We start from the raw sequence: 21,722 nt of genomic DNA, 5'->3' as shown, positions 1-21,722 counted from the left end.
CAACAATGTCTAACGTTCATGATGCAATTCTATAAGGGTTTTGAATTGTATGGCCCACTTCTGTATTCTGTCCTACCAACAATGACCATCACTCTTTATCATCATCCTCTGCAAAATACATTACAGCTTAATGTTCCAGTAAGTAAAGCTCTTTGAGCATGTGCATATGGAGCAGAACAGGCAGTGCTACTGTGCTGTGTGCCAGTAATATAATGCATAATCCCACCGCATATCTTGTACAGTATTCATAAGTAGTAAACACATCACAACCCTGCAATGTGCCTCAACAGTATGATGCCGTCTCTTCCCATATCTTGTTTGCTCTTCAAATGGGGAGCACATAGCTTCCTGTTTAATGTACCCCACCTAATCTATTGAAGTCAGCCTAAAGAACCCTGCAGGATGTACTATATGCTATGTTATATGCTTTGCTTAATCCAGTGAAGTAAATAAAAGGTATGCTTTTCTTTCATCCTTACCTTTTACCACTTTTGCAAACCATGTGGTTGTTCTGCTCACAAAAATGATTGCTACTTCTTTTATTCAGATTACTGTTATTTTGCATCAGTATTTCATCTTTTTTATAGATATTCCTATTAGCTTCCTGTAGCAAACTTACATTTTGCTGGAATCAGTGTACCTAAAGTTTATCGCACTTACCTTGATATGGCATGACTTACCAATTATGTGGATAGTGAAGCACATTGAGAGGTGATCATGGCCTCCATTTGAAAAATAAGAAACATTTTTCTTAGTATGGCCTTATATCTGTTCATAGTAATCCTAACATGAATATATTATTGTTTATTGGTGATTGGTGTTCTACTAAAGCCAATGATAAAGCTTTGAAGGTGACTTTTATGAAATATGTAGTTTATTGCAGTGTATGTTTTCAGCTTCTTTACTTATAATGGTGTGGGGGGATAAAAGAAGCATGCATTGACTTTAATATGGATGTAAAACTATTGATCTTGAAGTAGTACTAAACAGCAAGATATGTTAAGTTACAGGAGATTCTGCACTCAATTTGTTCAGCACAGCAATAACATGTTATGATATTTATTTATTTATTTATTTACTTCTCTTTGTTACCAGGTAAGTGGACTGGTCTGAGAACCCCTTCTATCCATGGCCTAGACTCAGATGGGCAGTAAGGTGATACAGTAATACAAACAGTAATGAATGAAAACATGCAATACATGTACAATGCATCTTGTAAATAAACAAAACCATATCAACAAGTTGAATTCCGTCTGCCCTTGTCAATGAAACATTAGCAAAGTTTAAACAATATGCTATCTTTGAAATGCTTATGATATGAACATGAGTAGAAGAGAAAATTTTCAAATGAAACTTACAAATGATGTACTTTGTAAACCTGGTTGTTAAGTGTGTTTCTATTGTGGTATTGGATGTCTCACTTAGCTAAGAAATGTTCTTTGACACAACATACATTTTATACATGGAGCCTTTCTACTGCAGCAAAAATGAAATCTACTAAGCAGAAAATAATAGAGTTGTGTTTAGTTCAGAGTGTGGTATTTTTTTATTTATTGTTATGTCATTTGTAACTACTGATAAAATGATCAGTTTTATGTTGACAGATTGAGACATTTTTTAAGAATTTTTTAGTATATCAATAAGTGACAGCAAGTTTGAAATGCTAAAAAGAGAGCAGATGACAGATCTGTAAATGCTAAGGTCAGAGATATTTGATTCTGACACAGTTGTGGTTGTGCCAGTACGTCCTTAATTTAGAGATATTTATGAGTACCTGCAAATTTTAATGCATGCATGCATGTTTTTAGCTAGTCAGTGCTTAGCACAAAAATATATTATCCTTCTTAAGCAAACATGATCAGCTTATGCTTCAGTACGTCTCTGTGCATTTCATATCTGGTTTGATATTCAGTATTCTGTGAACACAAATTCCTAACTCACAAATGTATGCTAATTTCTGGACACTTTGCAAGACCGTCAATAGGCTAGCAATTCACTTTGCATAACATACTCAGATTTTCATTCAGGGCTTGTTTCTTTTTTGTACTAATATGTATCTATATTGCAAGATGCCCCATTTATCTTTCATGTTTGCTTGGCTTATCATCCTCTGATCATAATAATCAAAGATACATGGTAGAATTGATAGAAAGGGACACGCAGTATTAATACTATAACCCTTTCATCAGAATCCTGGCTTTTATAAGGCTCCTAAAGTTAATCTTTATAGGGCACTGAAAGCTAAATTATACATTTCAAGACTGGATTTCTATTTTAAGGAAAGAAAAATAGCACCTTTTCTTTCCATTTCACTGGAAGGTAAATTTAGCTAAGCACACTCAGAAATAGAGTGATTCAAAATGAAATGAAATGCTTGACTGTATTTAAAGCTGTTTCATCAGGAAATGTCCCTTAAAAATGTAATGTTTTTCTTCATAAAAGCCCAAGGGTGAAAGAAAAGAAGCTTACCCGATGATAAGGATAGTGCTTTTCTTTGGGATCAGTCATGGCTGAAATGCCAGTTACCTAAGAAACAATTTGTGTCCTACTCTTTTCAGCCACATTGCTACAACTAATCAATATTATAATATTACATATGGCATTAAAGCTGAAGTAAGTGCAAATATTTTGATTTGTTGACATTTTATTCTGGCATTTTTGATATTTAGAGAATTATATTTGAGTGGAATAAATACTATATACCAAATTTGCTTCAAATCCATATACTTCTAAAAACTGCTCATTGTGTGTAGACAAAAAAAAAAAAAAAAAAAAAAAAAAACTCCTCTTACTTCCTCATTCATAAAATCAAGTACAGGTAATATCTCACTGGTCAAAAATTCTGCCTTTATAGTATTAAAAGGAGAATGCTGTTTCCACAATCATAAATTATATTATCAGAAATCAGAATAACAAAAAGAAATGAACAAGGCTCTACTACTGTTGGAGAGCAGCCTATCTGAGGAACCAGCTTGCTGAGCATATGTCCCCTTTCTATATGATGGGGTGTGCCAGCAGTGATTCCTTCCTTTTGGGATATTTCTCCCTTCCACAACTTTGTGTGACTGTGGAGATGTTTTTATCACTTTTTGCTTTCTTTTGTTATCCCATGGCCTTTGTATTGAGTGCCCTATGTCCATGCTGGGTCTGCCAGTTTCTTCATTATGCTCAGACTTACTATGTCCTGGCAACCCTGGCCATTTCCTTAAGAGTGGGGGTTTTCATTTAAGTCTACCTTGTTACTCCCCTCACCCTTGTGCTTTTTCATTATTGTATTGAAGGGACAGGGTGTAATGGGTTCAGCCCAGCCAAGCTCACCACCCTAACCCTACTTGGATGACACCCACCCAATCCTCCTAGGCTAAACCTGAAATTGGTCAATGCTGATTAGTGCATTACCATAGTAAACAGATATGAATAAAATAAATGAAAATAAATGCAACATTGTCTGTCTCCACCAGGGGATATTGCAGAAAATGCCCTTATAACTGCTCGCCCCCCTTGTCATTCATTCATTCTCCTGAGCTGGTAATCAAGCCCAGGCTGGCTGGACCATAGTCAGGGCTTTATGTCTCCATACCATTGGAGTGGTTTGCACAACTGTAGAGTTGAGGCTTGCTTGCCCCCAACATGGGGTGTGCAGAAAGGGGGCTTGGCTCCCTAGACAAAGCACTCACAGTATTTTTTTTAGCTATGTTGATTTTCAGTGGGTCATATTCAGGGATTTGCTTCCTTAGGGAGTTATTATTTGATGACTCATAATGGAAGCAAAGAGCAAGTATCTATATTAAGAGTTGTGTGGCAACCATAGTCATTATGGAATCAGTAATCCAAGAAGTCTGTTACTTTTCACTTTCTTAATTGTCCTCATGCTGTAAGCCTGAGAATTAATAAAACTTCTGAGTTGGTCATCTCATCCAACAGAGGTGCAACTCCTAGGACTTATTTTATATAACTAGTATTATTTGATGTTTTCAGGCAACTTCCCTTCTTTGTCTGCTGTAGTCCAATTAAATAAAATGATAAGGTTTTGAAAGGCAAATAGACTTTGGATGCTGGTAATAAAAATGCAGTTTGATGCTTATCACCTTAACAATAAGATAATAAAAAGTGATTCGGTGTGCTGATAAAAAAAATGTAAAGCCCTGAATAAACCCCAGATAACCCAGGTTCATTTAATGGAACTGACAGGGAAGCAGGGAGGATGGACATGCCTGTTCTGGGAGAAAGGGACAATAGTGATGTAGACAACTCACTTGTTAAGCACTGGTGAAGGTTGTGGCTTGGGGTGGTTGCCAAACTGAGTGCGTAGACTGGCATGTAGGCAGGGTCATCCTTGGGCCTATTACAGGCATGTCTTCACGGGCCATGCTTCATTGACCCTCCCCCCAAAACCCAATGCTTGCAGTCTAATGTTACCACCCTGGAGGAGTACAACAAAAGAAAATGCCCTGGTGAGCTGGAAAACATATATAACACTGCCAGCTACTGCTGCAAATTTCTGATTCCCTTTCTCATCCTGTTGGCATATGAGCCAGTCCCATTCAAAGGAGTAATACTAGTGCCATAAAGATAGGAATATAGGAGCACTGCCAGGCAACTGATAGCTGGAGCCTTAATGGAGACCAAAACAGACAACCAATTACACAAATAAATAAATAAATAAATAAATAAAAATAAAATGTGAACACAGCCTGTTCCCAAAAGGTATGATATAAGATAATAGTCCTGGTAGGCAGGTTTGGTGGAGACATTGGAATTTCTGAAATCATACCTAAACAAAAGACATAGCTAGTGGAGGGTTCTAGCCCCAGGCTCTAGCTTATTTTTATTTGACATTTGTGTACCCAAAAAGTACAGCTTACAAAACCCATTTTCATTGGAGGCCTGGGGAGAAAGCTCTAAAGAATACAGATAAAGAAACAAAATAATTTTTAACAATAAAAAATTTTCAACGATAATGGTACAAATAAATAATATTGATGGAATGAGAGCAGATAATACATAAGATGTTCTCATTCTATGTAATAACATGTGGGCAAGATACAAAATAAACATTTAAATTATGCACATATGGTCCATTTGTACAGACTTTGAATGTTTGAGATGTATAGGTTTATATTGTACTATAGTTCTCATTTATTTAAACAGACATTGCTTTACATTAGTAGAGTAAAGTTTGCTGTAGAAACAACTGTCTGTGTAGTAAAAAAGGGTTGAAAAAGTCATAAAGTATACAATATATTCCCATTTACCTAGTAATAATAAAGGTGCCACAGTTATAAAGTACATAAAACATTCTCATTTTACATAGTGAGTTGAAGAGAGGATACAAGCTTGACATCTAAGAGGTGCACAAAGGGTCCATTTTGTGCAGGCTTTTACATGTCTATTTGAGATGTATAGATTTATCTTATACTATAGTTTTCATATATGTAAACTGATTGTTTTGTTTAATAGGAGCAAAGTTTGAAAAAAACATTTTTTTTGTAATAAGAAAGGTGGGGGTACTAGCACTATCTGATTATTATGTATGATGTAAAAATTATACTTTTACTGAATGCAAAACTAATATGCCACATTGTGTGCCAGATTCCTACAGCTTTGTGTGCAGTGCTCCTCTTATAATGTGCACTCTGGGTGTCTGAATATAAGTAACTTGGAATCCTTTACTGATTATAAGTGAGATCATTATAAAGGTAGTAGAGGCCTTGTAATTCAGCTGATACAGGTATGACGTGCATTATTCAGGAGATTGGAGCAACATTTCATTCCTAATTTAATAATAAATATTTATTACTTTTATGCTGTAGTTTCTAATCTAGCTATGAGGCTGTATCCCTTTTGTCATTCTACACTCAGGTCAGACTGAAATGTACTGGAAAGGACCTGAGTTAGTGGCTTGTCTGTCCCTCTTCTTTTTCTGTAAGACATTTATTTTTGTTAATGTTGTACCTGTAGAGGGAGAAGGAGGACTGAATGTAGATGAACCAGGCTTCCATTTCTGTATCTAAAACTTGTCAATTTCTTATCAGTTTATATTTTCAGGTCCATCCTTGAATATCAGATTATGGATGGTTTCAAACACTGGGCCTTGCCAGCACACACATTTTTGTAGACCATCCATAAATGTTCATATTCTTTTGAGATTTTTTGCAGTGGTAGATTAAGTGTACTTTGGCCTCTGGGTTGTTTTCAAATTATGAGCTCCAGCACACAATTTTGAGACCATGTATAAATGCATGTGCTCTTTGATTCACCTTCCAAATTATTTTAAGTTATGTTCCTTGTTTAATATTTTTGTTGAATACTATAGCATTTGTCAGAGAGTGTTTTAAATTTGTAGTTTTTAACATTTTTCCAGTAAGCAGTGAAATGAAATATATGAAACAATAATGACAAAACTACCCATTTTATGACATTTCAGTTATAAAACAACACTAAAACTTCTGTCCATATAATCCATCAATATTCATACTCAACAATTACAACCATTTTATTGACTGTGAAGACACTAAATGTCTACTTTTGATAAAAATGACAACAGTAAAGTATTTCTATTTGTTTTATCAAAGTGCACACTAGTCCTTCAATGGCAGACTAATACATTTTTAACTTTATCAACTCAGCAGGGTCAGTCATTTTTTTCCAGAGAATTTATTTGTATAAAGACATTAAGTTAGCTAATAAAATGTATATGATGCCATGATGGAAAAATCAACTTTTATACAGAACCAGCATGTATACGCAGTATATTTATTGCAATATTTTGAGAGGCCATTTAATTAGGACCTCAAGACTTAATACATCAGATTATGATTTTTTACAAGCTGCTGAAGCTCTGGTTCAGCAGTTGCTGGCTAGAGGATATAATATCAATGAAGTTAATAATATGATGGATGCTAAGATAGATCTAAGACTGATGAAAGGTGTCCCTTATTTTTCTAGACATTATAAGAATAAATCTAAGAAATTTTCTTTGTCGAGGGATAGGAATAATAGAATGAATATTACTTTAATATATACTAGTGATGTAAGTAATGTTTGCGAGGTTATCATGAATGATTGAAAGTTATTGATTATGAATGGACAGGTTAAAGAAATTGTCAGTGGGCAGCCACATTTTCTTTTTAACAACTGCACAAACTTGAAACAGAGGCTTTGCAATGTGAAACCTCATGAAAAACCACTCAAATTAAAGTGTTGGTACTTATTCTTGCAGATAATGCAAGGCTTGTGGATTCACTGGTAAGAATATATTTATACATCCAATCTTTTACCCTAAATATACTCCTCAGTTATATGCAGGGGTCTATATTATATTTTTGAAAGTTTCAAACATTGAACACCATATGGTTGACACCATATGAGCGATGTTTGAAATTTTGAAAATATAATAAAAAAATAAATAAAAAACTATACTTACCTAAATGCTGTAGGCAGGGGGGCCGTGCCCCCCACACCCCTACTACTTAAATATTCCTACTCTGAGATTGCACTGCATTAAAGTAAAGGGAAAATATTCCCGATGGCAATTTCTGTGTTATGTGCGCAACATTTCGATGTTTTGACCAATCGGGTTCACTCAATACACGTTCGCCGTTTACAATTTTCGATCACGCAATAGGAACCCATATGCAAATTGCACCTCTAAAATTTAGTTTAGATTCCAACCTGCAATCAATGTACTTGTTTTTATGTAGGAAAGATCAACAGGCAATTTAGAGAGAGGGTTCTTCAACATGTCAGAGATACACACTGCAAGAATATTAATAATGCTTTAACGAAACATGTCAGTGAATATGTAGCACATGCCTTTAAGTTTATGGTCTTACAAGTTGTGGCAATTAATTTAAGAGGTGGAGATATAATAAATTATACAGAGAATGCAGAATTACTTTGGATTGTAGAGTTACAGGCCAGTAAATGATCTGGCCTTAATGGTTACGCCCCCCTTAAACCTGTTCTTAGGAGGCATCAGCTGCAATATTAACTTTTGATTGATTTGGAATTATTTAAATAATTGCTTTTATTGTAATTGATAAAATCTCAAGAAGTTTAGTTTTTTGCCTAAAACACTTATCTCCCTGTTTTACTAAGTTTTACTAAAATTTTATTAAATTATTTGTTGTATGCTCCTTCTTGTGGTAAACACACTGTTTATTTATTTTTTGGAAGTATTTGCCTGGTCTTTATGGTGTTGGACTTTAGTGGCTGTTGGTGTTTCTTTGGCTTGCTTTTTTATATTTGCTTTCATTCAACAGTCACACATGGCAGAAGGAGATGTTATTGAATTGGACTATTGTCTGAAAACTATTGTGGCCACTGAAAAGATTTCTCTTTTCAGTAAGCTGATACAGACTGATGTCAACCCTTTGCTGTGTCTGGATTTAAGCAATAGTAACACCTCCAATGAAGGTCAAGATATTGATACTCCTAAAGTTATGCAGATCCTGAAAGAGTTAGAACACAAACTTTTTAAACTGAAGCAAATGCAATGGCAGCATCTCCACTTGGAGGCATGCTTTCATTATCAGATTATGCCAAGTGGCTTATGGATTCTCCTTATGCCAACTTTTGGAGACCAATACCCCAAACTGCTTAAGAAATGGAAAACTTTAAACTTGGAGGTGGGTTTTAGTTACATCCATTTATTGCTTGACTTTTTTCAGCCTTTATAGAAAGAACTGTCAAAAAAGATAAAATGCAGAGAGATACTGAAATGAATTACCCTTCTGAAGTATGTAGTCAGGAGATAAATGGCATGTATTGTAAGGTAACTGTGTATGATTCTAACATACATCAAATCAAAAAGAAAAAGCTGTTATAGGATTTTCAGGATTTTAAAACTGGTAATATTTTTGTTTGGCCAAGAAACATTGACAATGCTAGAATTACAGCTATGTCTTCCAATATACATTCATGCATGGAACAGACTGTCACAAATGTAACTAATTTTACTACGGGTGTTCCTGATTTGCAACAATGTAATTTACAAAAAGAGACAAAAGTACATAATTTGTCTATAACTGACTAAGAGCGTAAAATTATTTATTATTAACAGCTTAAGCGCTTTCAGAAAATAATTTCCTTCATCAGATCCTACCATTAACTGACATATATATAATTATATATACTATTTTTAAAATGTCATAAGCCAATTAGCAGAACTGAAATGGCCCATGCAATTTCTTGGTAAATCACAAAACAGCAGATGTAACTTCCTGCTACATCATAACCCATTCTCAAAACAAATAAAAATATGCATATGTGAAAACACATACTAAAATATATATAAAATATAAAAGTATATAAAGGACATAACTATAACACATAAAAATTGTATAAAATTTCATAAATGTGTTTAGCATAACCAGATTACAGTCTTTGAGCTTTCAGCACAGGTTTTAAAGGGATAAACGCATTTAAACCTGGCAGAACATGCATGCACAGTTCTGTTATCCAGTATGTTTCCCTTACCTCAGTGGCATTTTGCAAATTTCCACCTCTAATATTATCTATAGCCATAAAGGAAAAGCTATGATCAGAGTAAAGTGCTACATGTTGAAACAAAGCATTGTTTTGTAAACTGTTACGTATAGCATATTGATGTTGTAATATTCATTGTTTAAACATCCGGTTCATTTTACCTACATAAAAAACAAGCGCAATGGTTGCACTTAGCAATATATATCACACTTCTAGTAGTGCATGTAGCATATAATTTATAAAAATAAACCACTTGGAGGCATGCTTTCATTATCAGATTATACAACGGGGCATACAGATTCTCCTTATGCCAACTTTTGGATACCAATACCCCGAACTGCTTAAGAAATGGCAATCTTTAAACTTGAAGGTGAGTTTTAGTTACATCCATTAATTGCTTGACTTTTTTCAACCCTTTGAGAAAGAACTGACAAAAAAGATAGACAAAATGCAAAGAGATATTGAAATGAATTATCCTTCTGAAGTATGTAGTCGGAAGATAAATGACATGTATTGTAATGTGACTGTGTATGATTCTAACATAGAACAAATTAAAAAGAAAAAGCTGTTATGGGGTTTTCAGGATTTTAAAACTGGTAATATTTTGTTTGGCCAAGAAACACTCACAATGCTACAATTACAACTATGTCTTCCAAGATACGTTCATGCATTAAACAGACTGTCACAAATGTAACCAATTCTACTATGGCTGTTCCTGAATTGCAACAATGAAATTTACAAAAAGAAACAAAAGTACCTAATTTGTCTATGACTGACTAAGAACTGCAACAGGATCCATCTAAATCTGAGCATTGTAATGTGATTACTGGGAGTTTAGTCAATACTGAAGTTGTTTTAAAGCAACCAATACTTGACGTAACCAGTAATACTGCAACTAGAGATTTAGGGGCACATCTTAAAGTGAAGAATACAAGTACAGCCTCTTGGGTCTATATCATATGAGCAAAGTACATAAATTGCGAACGCTAATATTATCGAACGTACTGGACCTCTAAGTGCTTTTTCTGAGATCGCAGTACAGTGAAGAATGGGATATTTGCCCTTTCCTCACTGTAGTGCGATCTAGGAGTTTGAATATATATTTAGTGTGTGTGTGTGTGGGGGTGCAACCCCCCACAATAGGAAGTTCGAGGTCCAGTACATTTGATATTATGAGCGTTCACAATTTGTGCAATTTGCTCATATGATATAGACCCCAGCCCCTTTAACTTTTTTGGAACTTCCCCTTCCTGTGAGACATTTAAGACTAGAGAAAACCAAAATGTGCTTCATAAGGAGGGGTCACAAATGGAGGAGGTTTTTCATCTGATACCTAACTGTTTATTTAAGAATGAGAATGTTAATATGTTAATAATTAATTTGTCTTCTTTTAGTCTAAATAGTGATCATATTTTGGTCCTGAACAAAGACTTTCTTGTATTCCAGTGACAAAGTTGAAACTTGCTGATGTAATTATTAATTTAAAGTTATTTGTCAGGAATGTGATGTTGAAGCTTTTATATGGTAAGAATAATTCTTATAATCACAATTTATTAAGAAAACCTAGCATGTATTCACTGCAGTTAGACTCAACATTAGAGACCTTTTTGAAAGTTTGTGAAGTTGAGCTGACATGTAAGTTAATATAACTTAATTTTAAATGAACAAAAAGTGTTAAGTGAGCTTGAACAGAATAAGCAATTAGACATCAGATCAGCAGATAAAGGAGCCAGCATAGTTTTATTGATTCAAAGGACTATGATTCTAGAATGTTAAATATGTTAAATGAGGACAATAATGATTGACAAAGTAAGGGTTAATAGGATGATATCAAATGTGAATAATATTTTTTATGATATGTTAATGTCTAGAATGATTACAAAGGATTTGTGTGGTTTTCTTTATGTGCAATACCCTAAGATTCCTATTATTAAGGGTTTACCAAAAGTACATAAAAATATAAAGGGCCCATCATTAAGACCAATTGTTGCTGAGGACAGCTGGGTCACTGAAGCAGCATCCTTATATGTTGAACAGAATTTAAAGTTAGTTCTGAAAACAGCTGTAGCAGTTTAAAAAGATACACAACATTTTTTAGATACATTGTGTGATTTTATACATTCTTCTGTAGATAATATCTAATATTTGTTATGTACATTACATATGAAAAGCCTTTTCACAGTTATACCTAATGATTATGGTATATAAAATGTAAGAGCATATCTACAGGACAGAAGGGATTTTAAAATAAATGTTATATGAACAATTTGTATGTTAATAGACGTTTTGTAAGAAAATAATATTTTCATTCACAAAGAACATATATTCTGGCAGAAATGGGGGGGGGTTGCCATGGGCACCCCCTGTGTGAACAGTTACACCAGCCTTGTGCTGGCTAACTGGGAGGAGTATTTTATTCCTCCTCCTGTTCACGATTTTCATCACTTTATTGTATATTATAAAAGGCTTGTGGATGATATATTTATGTTATGAAGAGGTACCAAGAAACAATTTATTAGTTTTTTTAATTATTTGAAAGAGACCACTAGTTTTCTTAGATTTACATCACAGGTTTCCTTAGAGTAAATTGACTTCTTAGATGTGCAAATTAATGTGGATAAAGACATTAAGTTAGCTACTAAAATGTATAGGAAGCCATGCTGGAAAAATAAATTTTTATACAGAACCATCATGTATTCGCAGTGTATTTATCACAATATTTTGAGAGGTCAGTTAATTAGGACCTGAAGACTTCATACATCAGATGATGATATTTTACAAGCTGCTGAAGCTCTGGTTCAGCAGTTGCTGGCTAGCGGATATAATATCAATGAAGTTAATAATATGATGGATGCTAAGATAGACCTAAGACTGATGGAAGGTGTTCCTTATTTTTCTAGACATTATAAGAATAAATCTGACCATGGACCAGACATAAGTATGAGGCAAAATCAGAGATAATCTACAAAATTGGAGACAGATAAGAACAGACTACTCTAATTCACTTGAAAAGTTTACAGAACAACATATGCTGCACCGACTCATATTTTGTAACCTGCAAAAAGTTTGAAGCACTAATGAATGACATTGACTGACCATAGTCCACAATGACTGAAAAAAAGGTAATGGTGGTCTGACGGTTGGTGTAGAAAATTATGGCTCCAAGCTCTTCATGAGCTACTTCCTGTAGTTAAGGGCACAGGGTTTGATTCTACCTTGTGATGCTGAACTAGTCACCTAACCAGACAATGCTTTTAACTGGGGCATTATACACACAAAATATACAGGTGGAGAAGCAATGCTTCATTCAAGAGTACTGTGCATGGCTCATTTCCTGCATTGAATGTGTGGAATCCAGCATGTTTCATTGCATCTAAGCTACTACTACTACTTATTGCACTACTGTTGTTTGACCTTGGGTTTCAAACCTACTGAATGCCTTTTCTGAAGAATACAAACTGTGAAAAGTCTAATATCAGTCATCTGATCATGATGAAAAAATAGCATCTCTTAATATGGACAAAAATGAATGTTGTATTTTGCAGCATCACACTATAGGTGCATTGTTTGTTGGCTGGCCATTGGCCTGCCTAAAGCTGTAGGCCCCAGGCTACTGCACATTTCATCCCTATTATAATCCTTCACTGATCTTTTGGATTCACCTTCCTGATTTAAGATAATTGTAACTACTGTCCTCATGTTAAAATAATATCCATACCCATTAAATACAACCACTTGACTGATACATCTCGAATGTTTGCTTGTGATGAAAAAACTATATAGGACCACAATAAAATATCCTAACTTGCTTTACACAAATGCACACTGGTCCTGCAAACCAAACTGACTGTTTAGCCTGATCATGACAACTTGTAGTAGCTATTCCCTTCCACAAATAGCCCAGTACTCAACAGTCATAACTCACTGTTAACTGAGTTCATCTCAGATGTCTGATAGCTAAAAAATAGAATTTAACACAAATGTTAATAAATACTCAATTGACAGACTGTTTCAAATGAGAAAACAAGAGAGTAAGTCACTGTCACCCATAGAGAGACCCCCACACCTACCCAGCAGTTGTAGCCACTTTGCTCTGTATGCCTCTTCTTATTTTGATAAACAAAGATACCTCTCAACTTCTTAGTATACAAATCAAAGACAGAGCCAAAAAATAATGGGGGACAAAGACCCAGAATCATTGACAGATTTCTCTTATATACTTAGAAGATTGCTGGAAAAAACATTTTGTTTGCATTACCACAAATTTTCTTTAGACTAAGAAATCTGAAATTAAAATCTCTGTCATTATTTAGTGACTATAATGCTCAGTGATTTGCTGGAAACCAGAGATTTTATGAGAAACAGACCAAAATATGTGCAAAATCAGGGGTATTCTGAGAAATCAAAAACAGTTGAAAGCTTTGTTTCACATTAATAGCCACGAGAATTCTAACATATTTCACACAAATAAATATTAGTGCTGCAAAATCAGATGATTAACTGAACAAATGATTAAATAGTAAACTACTTTCATCCACATATAGCCCTGATCCCCACCCAGCACAGTTACAGACATTTTGTTGTATAAATCTTATCTGACTTTTTTTTATTACCTATGGCATCTTACTTTGATGAAAAAACAACATCTCTTAACTTCTTAGCACAGAAATGGGGGAACCCCAAAAAATAATGAGGGGCATCCAAAATCAGAGACAAACTTTAAATATTACTTTCATATATTTAGAACATTGCTAGAAAGCAATTTTTGCATCAGCATGCCTTTTCTGAAAGATATCACTTAGTGATTGCAATCCTTAATAATTTGCTAGAAAACCACAGACTTTGAGGCACTGATCAAAACATGAGGCAAAGTTGTAGATATTCTATGAAGTAAGAGACAGTTTTAACTTTGCTTCACACAAAAAATCTGCAATGAATGAATATTTATTTTATTATTTTACCTATTTGCTGATTAGGTAAGCCTACTTGACAATTTTTCCTTTTTCAGAAGTGACCCAAGAGCACCTTATGGTTAAATGACTTGCACAATATCACATAATAAACAAAAATGTGGACAAATTCAAACCCTGTAACCTGGGCACAGAAAGCAGCCCAGTAACAGTTTAGAGTTTAAGTAATCTATGTTAACTCCCATCCCATGTATTTCATGTAAATCTACACTAGTCATGTAAAACAAAATTTTAATTAAGAAAACATGACAGATAGTTGTTTTCATCTACAGCTAGTCCCCTCAAATTTTGTGACTATAATCCTCAATGTTATTGTATAAAACCACAAACTGTATGAGGCACAGATCAAAAAATATTAAGCAAGGTCAGAGCTATTCTGTGATAACAAGGACAGTTTCAACTTTGGTTAAGAAAAAGGCTCAGAAAGGAATACAAATTTAAATATATTTCATACAAATGCACACAACCATTTAAGCCAGATTTTAAGATAAGTAAATAACAAGATAGTAAGTTGTTTTATCCACAGTCACCCCCCCCATTTAGTGACAGTAATATTGTAAATCCAGCAATAAAATTTATTCCACCTTGTAAAATGTTAAGCGTATGCATATTATTTACATTATGTATGTATATATTTCACATTATGTATGTATATATTATACATAGCAATAGGTTTTAGATGCAATATTTTTTACTGTGTCACTTTAAGAATGGTTGATTTTAAATTTTTGGTGCCATTTTAGGTATTTAAATTGTTTGAACAAGTTAGTTATTGTTCTGAAGAAGCTCACAGTTTAGTGAGTGAAAATGCTTAACATTTTACAAGGTGGAATCAATTTTATTGCTGGCTTTACAATATTCTTGAAGCGGATTTGTTTGTTTTGGGTCTGTGGAGGTGCTGTTGTGTTTCAGAAGTGGTGGTTACTAAGTATCGAGTCGAACTGAAGCACAGTAACTTTGTTTTTTTATTTTTGCAATCATAAATGATATGGAAGAAAAGCCACAGACCAAAACATGAGGCAAAATCAAGGATAGTTTGCCAAATCAGAGAAGTTTTTTTTTTTCACAAAAACACTAGTCAGAAACTACTACTGGTTTTAAGCAAGCAGTAGGCTGCTTTCATCCACAACCAGCCAGCAGGCCATAGCTCCATAGCTTCATAGTTCTCAAACTTCTTGCTTAGGAAATGAGGACAAAGCCAAAAATAATTAGGGATGAAAGCCCAAAATCAGGCATAAACTTTAAATATTATTGTAGTTCTTATTGCTGACAAAGCAACATGTTTTAAACTAACATGCATTTTCTGAAGAATAAAAAGTATGAAACTCTAATGTATGGCATTATTGCCTGACAGTAACTCTTGTTGATCTACCAGAAAAATAGCATTTTTTTTATAAAGGACAGTTCAAAAATATAAGAAAAATGAATGATGTTCTGAAAACTCATGAACCACTGACAGCTATGTTGCAGTTTCCCCTGGACTTCCATTGTTGAAATTATTATGTTTAGTTTCCTGCCTGGATTCAAATATTATAGTTATCCATTTTAGTGTGGCCATCTATAGCAATCCATCCATTCCATGCTCTCCACTACACTGTTTAATATTACCCACCTTCTGGTTGTTGCTTTCTCATTGAATCACAGGACGCTAACAAGCAGAAGGAGATAGATGCTGTGCAGAGGACTGTCTGAGGCAGCTCATTTATTTTGTTATTTAGTTATTTAGTTTTAAGTAAACATAAAACGAATGAGCTAACTATATAAATAAACAAACAATAAAGTAGAGCACTAGCCTATGCTGCACATGCACTTGTGGTAGGCACTGCTAGTATACATAAGAAGTACTTGCAATGCCTATAATTTAACTTATTTTTATTTATAAGAGCTAAGCAGTTGAAATTATTGTTATGTTGGCATGAAAATAGCAGTGTCAAACATGATTATTTTGTATTCAGGCCATTTGCGCCCTGGAGCTGTATTATAGTCTGCCACTGCACATAAGACTCTGTCAGGCATGTTCATTGTTTCATTCTGTTGTGGTGTCATTGTGAATGCAGGTTTGCATGTATGTAGCAAATGTAATCAATGTGAAAGTACACTGTACTAGCATTTAGACTGTGTGTGTGTGTGTGTGTGTGTGTGTGTGTGTGTGTGTGTGTGTGTGTGTGTGTGTGTGTGTGTATGTGTGTGTCTATGTCTGTTCAGGTATTTATGAATGTGCATATTTACATGAGCATGTACATGAGCAACTGTGCTCTTGTGTATGTATAAGGCATGTTTAGGAATGTGTGCAGCTATATGTAGGTAGTCGGCCCTTTCATCATGTTCATTAGCTCCTATGCTATTCCCATCCCACTGCTTTTTCTGCTTCCATTGTTCCCATATTAATCTTCTCAAACTAAAAGAAAACAATGCATCTTGACATGAAACATAGTGCATTCTTGTCAACTAACTGGTAATTTGTATTCTGCAGCTGAAACAATACAGGGTAAGCAGAAATTCTGCAACTAAACCATGATTGTTAAGTACAGTTACTGTTCATTGGCATAATGCATCAGTATAAGTAAAACAATGAAAACAGATTTATATATATATATATATATATATATATATATATATATATATATATATATATATATATACTGGAAGGAATATAATTTATGGGGTATGTGGAAGAAATATAACTTATAGGGAATGCATGCACTGGGTAAACTGTCAAAGTCTGTGAAAATGTCAATCTTGACCACTTAGATCAAATTCCTGGATTTTCTGCTATTTCATTAGAGACTTGGAAAATAATATCCTTTTTGTGATTGCCTCCACAACTGGCTCTTACTTTGCAGAGAATGAATGAGTTAGTGAGCAAATGGCAAAAAAGGAATATAATACACACACTTATCAATATATTTCTCATTTCCATGGCCTGCAGTTTACAATGGTTCTCAGTGTTCTGTACTTTGATGATGAGTTTGCAAATATCATTTTTGAACAGAATTATGAAAGCTAAACAGACTGCCCAGAACCAAAAGCTAATTGTTTTGAACTAAATCAGGATGACCTAATGCATTCCATTATGAAATAAAAGTACATGTTTGTTGAACTAGTACCTAAATCTCTGTTGTTCACCGAGCTGAGTCAATAACCACTCTGCATTGCCTTTGTGACCTTTTACTAAGCAATGCTACTGACAAACATTAACAATGCCACAGTAATTCACATGTAACATATCAGCCATAACCATTAACCATTAACTCAAATGCCGGTTGGCATAACCAAGCCTGTTCCGGCTGACCTCTGCAGGACCAGGTGCTTAACCCAAGCCACCTCAGACCTGGTGGGACACACCTTTAATTCTTCCTTTCCAAGCAAAATACCCCTTGATAAAGCCACTGGTAAAACTGGGGCCAGTTGAAGGAGAGTCAAGGCTGCTGTACATGAATGGGGGGAAAACAAGGGAGGGATGAAGCTGTAAGGCCACCGACTGACCCTACCATGAGGGTAGGGAGGTAGAGCCACTGGGCCCACTGATGAATCTGCCAAGCAGAGGTTTGCAGATCACTTTAATCAGGTAAGCCAAAGGCCCACTCCCCAAGACTCACACTTGCAGGCAAAGTGACTCACAGGTAAGTCGCCTTTGTCCACTGAGCTGAGTCAATAACCACACCCCATTGCTTTTGGGAACTTTTATTAAACAATGTCACTGGCAACCATTAACAATGCCACAGTAATTCACATGTAGCATATCAACCATAACCATTAGCCATTAACTCAAATGCAGGTTGGCATGACCAAGCCTGTTCCGGCTGACCTCTGCAGGACCGGGTGCCTAACCCAAGCCTCCTCAGACCTAGTGGGGCACTCCTTTAATTCTCCCTTTCCAAGCAAAATACCCCTTGATATGGCCACTCATAAAGCTGGGGCCAGTTGAAGGAGAGTCGAGGCTGCTGAACACCAATGGGGAAAAATAAGGGAGGGGTGAAGCTGTAAGGCCACCGATTGACCCTACCATGAGGGTGGGGAGGTAGGGCCACTGGGCCACTGACGAATCTGCCAAGCGGAGGTGTGCAGATCACTTTAATCAGGTAAGCTAAAGGCCCACTCCCTAGGACTCACACTTGCAGGCAAAGTGACGCACAGGTAAGTCATCCTTGTCCACTGAACTGAGTCAATAACCACACCACATTGCTTTTGGGAACTTTTATTAAACAATGCCACTGATGATCATTAATGATGCCACAGTAAATCTCATGTAACATATTGACCATAACCATTAACCATTAACTCAAATGTTGGTTGGAGTGACCAAGCCTGTTCCAGCTGACCTCTGCAGGACAGGATGCATAACCCAATCTACATTGGACCTGGTGGCAAATCCCTTGAATTCTTCCTTTCCAAGCCAAATACCCCTTGATATGGCCACTGGTCAAACTGGGACTAAATGAATGGGAGTTGAGGCTGCTGAATACCATTAAGGAGAAAACAAAGGGGGTAAAACTGTAATGCTGCCACAAACCTGGCATGTGCCATGCCATTCCCCCCAAAGCCAGCCTCAAAACCAGGTATCATAGGTCATGAAACAGAATCAGATTAATACTTGAAGACTTCCTTAATGGCCAAAATAATGTCTAAATTAAACAAACTGAAATCAAGATTATTCAAATGCACATCACCCCGTCATAAAAATCAGAGTCCAATCTGTCAAGGTCTTTCTGTTGAAGTATCTGTAATCCAGTCTGACAAGCCACCTGCATAAGTCTATGACTGATGAATTGCCTACCCACCTCAGTACAGCTGGACCTTCTAGCTCCTTTCCAATGGATTCTCGTTAGATGGAAGACCAGAACTGAACCAGGTTTGGATATAGCTGATGTAGCCTGTGCATATCAGAAAGTATTCTGGATAATGGTATTTTCTTAGTAGCCAAGTTATTACCCCTCAAGGTGGATTACCAAAACCCTGGTTTAGGCTTCCTTAGCTGTGATTTGACACCATATCTCCCAAAACTGAAACCATTGGAGAGGAGGACCAAATGAATGAATTTCCCATTTGTTATGATCAATGCAACCTGAATGTTAGGCCGGGTGGACCAAAGCTTGGATTGTGGCTCTTTAAATTAAATAATGCCCCACCAGCAAGATAACCTCCTTTCCTGAAACAGAAATAAAAACTAATGCCTGGTGTATGACAAAAAGGCATCAGACACCCACCATCCTGTTCTTTGGATGACATTAACAGAATGCCTCACCATGGACAATTCAGAGGTGCATTCTATTTTAAAAGAATGCAAAGAATACCCTTGTGAATGCATCCCCTGCCCTTCAATGGTGTTTCTAAGCAGTAGGTTAACCTCTGCCAGACTAAGTGGTCTGCCACTCACACGTACAAAACTGGGCCCGACCTACTTCCTTTGGGAGTGATGCTGTACAGCAATCTGAACCAGTGAACTGGACAAATGGCCAACCCCTTCACCTTGTCTAGTAGGATCTGATGCCCTTTACCAGATTGATCCATCTTAGATATCTTTACCGATATCAGTATAAAATCTTTTTGGATAACAAGTTCCTCCCAAAAAAGATAGATAAGTATTTCACTAGCACAGAAAGCACCCACATATAATGATGTGAATAAAGCTGCTAATGTAACAAAGATATGAAAGTCAGATAGTATCATAAACAAACCAGAAACAATGATGGGAAGGAGTTGCCTCACAATAGGCTTTATAGAATGATGGGAAGGCTCACGAATATTCTCCAGACCCCTGAGCAACCTGATACTCAGCCAGTGGCCTGGCACTTCCTGAAAACCCAAAAATGTTTTAACCATCCCAAAGCTGTTAAGTGCACCTAAAGAGTTTTGGGGGAATCACCTGCTGATGACCTGGCTGCTAGTAAATGAAGGATCAAATGCAAGCCCCTGATTCTGAGAAAAGAGGGCAATCATCTATAGAAATCCTTGAAAACATAAAGAGATGAAGAATACGCCTTCCTGCTATTTCTAGCCCAAGATATGACCAGCAGAGATACTGCAACTCCTCTCCAATTAACAAAACTTAAACAGGAATTGCTGTGCCCTTTGTGTCTGCATGCTTGGCTAACTGGTGAATCCTGGTGAACTGAAAACAGGAAAGACTGCCAGCTATAGGGTTATGATGACAAGGAACATACTCTCTAGAGAAAGACAAATTAATCTTTAAACTCAACAAAACTAAAAGCCTGATAACAGAGTGAACCAACTTGGACCTAGAGGACTATTTATTGATGGCATGGACAACTGAGGTATTGTCCAAATGAAAGACCACCCTCCTGTTTTGTAACTTGTTCTTCCACACCAAGGTTATCATGCAAATGGGGAAGATTTACAGGAAAGTGGTGTCCCTCTTCCACTCCTCATACCAATTCTCTGGCCATTTTTCAGCAACCCAGCTGCCTTAGAAGTAACCTCCCATACAAGACCCCCCTGCCAGATCTGTAAAAAGATCAAGGTTACTGAAAGAAACCCAACAAGACTGCCAAAATGATACTCCACTGAATTTTGTTCAAAAATGTGAAGCAGAGCCAAAGGTCATCCTTGACTCTTCTGGTCAGCCAAATATAGTGATGTTTGGACTTATTTCCTTTCAACAAGTCAGAAATGGATGGAAGGAAGGTCCTGCCTGGACAGACTGATATGCAGACAAAATACAGCATACTGTGGAGCTTCAAGATTTCCACTGTGCAAGCTTCTTTAGCCCCCAAATATCTCCAAAGTAACTGCCAGACTTGCTATAGTTTGCTCAATGGAAGCTAGAGAAATTTATCAATAGTATCAACTTCTTGACCCAGAAAGGACAAGGCCCAGCTCACCCCTTCTGAATTGTCATTGGCCAAAAGTACTCTGAAATCAGAGCAGAGCTCTTTAAAGACTGACATGCCTTACATAGCCCCTTTCTGACCCTCCACTACCATCAGGAAATTATCTAGGTAGTGGAGTGCCAAAGGAAGAGGTGATCGCTGCAGTCAGCACCAATTCAAGGCTGTGCTGAACAGCTCAAAAGTAGAACAAGCCACAGAGCACCCCATTGGCATTGCAATGTCAAAAGAATTTTTCCCCTGAAGTTGAAAACCTAAATATAGGAAGAAGCTGGAAAGCAGACTGAATGCTCAGTTTGTAGAGCCAGAGGTCAGAATAACACAAAATTATCTGCCCACATGGTCCAGTCCAGGGAAGATTAATCTACCTGTGTCAGCTATCTGTCAATAAAGTCTTTGACTGATGCACCTGTGG

Source organism: Protopterus annectens, chromosome 3.part0 (genome assembly GCF_019279795.1).
Source record: "Protopterus annectens isolate FY-2018-M chromosome 3.part0, PAN1.0, whole genome shotgun sequence".
In the NCBI taxonomy this organism is placed as follows: domain Eukaryota; kingdom Metazoa; phylum Chordata; order Ceratodontiformes; family Protopteridae; genus Protopterus; species Protopterus annectens.
Note: the sequence above shows the minus strand (reverse complement) of the source record.